Below are 3,095 nucleotides of genomic sequence, written 5' to 3' on the forward strand. Positions count from 1 at the left end.
TTACAATGACGCAACTATAACACCCCTTGATCTCCAGATCACAAAATCTGCATATTTATTCGGAAACTCTTCCTGCCTCATTTGCACACGCTCTTGAACAGTTACACGATCGCTCTTTCTAACAAAAACCGGTTTTGACCTTAAAGCACTTTCTTCATCACTATCACTGTACTCTTCCGACTCTTCGTACTCTACCGACTCTTCATACTCTACCGACTCTTCGTACTCTACCGACTCTTCGTACTTACAATTTAAATATCAATTCTTAATTCATAGTGCACAATGAATTACACAATGACGCAACTACATTTATATATATATTTATATATGTGTGTGTATATACACGTGTATATGTAAATATATGTATATATATATATATATATATATATATATATATATATATATATATATATATATATATATATATATATATATATATATATATATATGTATATATATATTTATAAATGCGTGTGTGTATATATACACGAAATTATTGTGATATATGTGTATATATATATATATATATATATATATATATATATATATATATATATATATATATATATATATATATATATATATAAATTAGCAAAAATACTTATCTAATTTTTTCTTTGACAGCTTGTTTTACCATCGGTAGGTTCATCAGGAAGTCTGATAAACCTAGTGATGGTAAAAGATAAGTTTGTAAATATATAAGGTTAATATATAACATGTTAACTAATGATTAATTTGTTAACCTTCCTGATGGTGAAACAAGTTGTGGAAGAAAAAATTAGATAAGTGTTTTTACTAATTTATTACTGCTCTGCTCTTTAAGACCATTGAGCACTCTATTTATAGAATACACTAACATAGTTTTTATATATATATATATATATATATATATATATATATATATATATATATATATATATATATATATATATATATATATATATATATATATATATATATGTATATATATATATATATATATATATATATGTATATATATATATACAGGGTGTCTGCCAATATTTTAAGTTGGATTTCCCTAGCTTTTCCCTGATATTTACCTATTTCTCGTTTAGAAAAATGCTCTTCAACTGCAAAAATATAAACAATAATACAACCCACATTTAATATATCAAGAGAAGTTCATAAAACTATCTGCCAAATAAACTTTTAGATTAAGTGAACTATATACAACTTATTTAAGTTATATAAGTTTGATAAAGACTCATCTTTCCTGATTTTTCTAAAATTTAGCCTAATTTCTCTGATAATCCCCTGATTTTTTTGAAGATATCCGAATTCCCTGGCATTTCCCTGATTTGGCAGGCATCCTGTATATATTTATATGCAGATCTTGCGTATAAAGACCACTTAGCAACATTGCAACATAACATAACAAGAATTTAATTTGATCTAAAGTTATTAGTCACAACAACAAGGCTAAATAAAATTGACAAAGTATCTATTATGAATTTAGCAATTAGTATGTAACATAACAATGTTTTGTTACATATGCTATATTATTATTAACAATAACATAAGTTATTTTTAACATATTTATCTTAACTAAAACTACTTGATTACTCACAAACAAGTTATGATCAAGGTTTTGTGTTTAAACAATCGCTATTAATAAATGTTTAAGTAATCGCTATTATTTAAAAAATTGTAGAATTTTATAAAAAACTTCAAATATTTAAAGAAACACCACCAAAAATTTATGCACCCGAAAAAATGCATGTTTAAATTAAAATTTACCACAGCAGATTTTAGCTCTCCATAACTTTTTATCCTATGTTTCTTTTATAGTTCATCCAAGTCTTTTCATAGTTACCTAAGCTGATATTATTGCAATCTACAAAGGTGAGAATGTGACACACTAAAATATGTATTTTCCATGAAACTGTCAAGTCATAGCTAAATACATCTTTTGTATATAGTTGAAGACTAGAAAATGAACTTTTGAAATCTTCAATTTTAACAGAAATATCTGTACCCATTTCCAAACCAAACACAGCTGATTTCACTAATGAAAACTTACGCAAACAATTCATTATTGATAAAATATTGATTGCTGCAGTTAAGGTCGCATCCTTCTCCAAAATATCTAATAGGGGCATAAATCAATTAACATTGTTTCCATCTAAACCTACACCATGATACCCTCTCATTAATATGTAATGTGTTTTCAACCAGCTTTGAAAAGCTGGCCAAACGTATTAAAGCAAAGTACAAAGTCTATCCACAACTCCCATCATAATGTGAAGATCAGGTGGAGGAACAATGTGTTCAAGAAAAGTTTCTTGATCTTCTTTTAAGTAAATGAAATGAGGATTTATTACATTTTTGTATTCCTGCATTTTCAATCTTTTTTTTCCACCATATACATATTGATCATAACATAAGTCTATAGAGTCCAACGTTCTTAGTTTCCCTGCTTCAAGGGAGCATTCTCCTTCACAATACAGGCAGGCATATTTACCAGAGTGACTTGAAAGTTCTAAAAACACTATTTGCACACTTTAGGTTAAATGCCATACTGAAGTTTACTTCTTCAAGTTGAAGAAGTACCAATAATTTTTGGAGATTGCCATTATCCTCTAAGACCATCTCCACAATGGTAAGAATATAGCATTGCTTGACACCTGAATCTTCATATATTTCAAAGGAAGAATAATGATTTTTTGGATCGAAAACAATAATAACTTTTAAGAAGTTTTGACCACCATTTAAAGATATTCAGAGTTTCCTGCAATTCAGTTATTTTAACATTAATAATTGATTCTACAGCACTTGTTAGATTCCTGTGTAAAGCAGAACATGATTTTTTGGTTTTATTTTTAGAGAGTTCTAATGCATTTATAGCTCCATAATATTTTGGAACAAGATATGATTTACTTTCTTTCTTTTTGACTTAATTTCATTTACTCCAACTGTAACAGAGAAAAGATTTCCACCTGTAGACATCTTGAACTGCTCTACACTTACAATGCTTTCACTCTCCATTTTATGCTTTAACAATCCAGATGCTACTTGTTCTGCATGTTTATCTCCAAGTGATTCACTAATATCTACTATATTGGTTACAGCTTTAC

General features: G+C 27.5%; 1 pseudogene; it reads right to left on the bottom strand.

The window, feature by feature from the left end:
• LOC149886127 (uncharacterized) lies at nt 1–3,095 on the bottom strand (annotated as a pseudogene).

Source organism: Hydra viridissima, unplaced genomic scaffold, assembly GCF_058129835.1.
Source record: "Hydra viridissima isolate aposymbiotic clone 2 unplaced genomic scaffold, HvirCarnegie_v1 scaffold_7, whole genome shotgun sequence".
Lineage (NCBI taxonomy): Eukaryota > Metazoa > Cnidaria > Hydrozoa > Anthoathecata > Hydridae > Hydra > Hydra viridissima.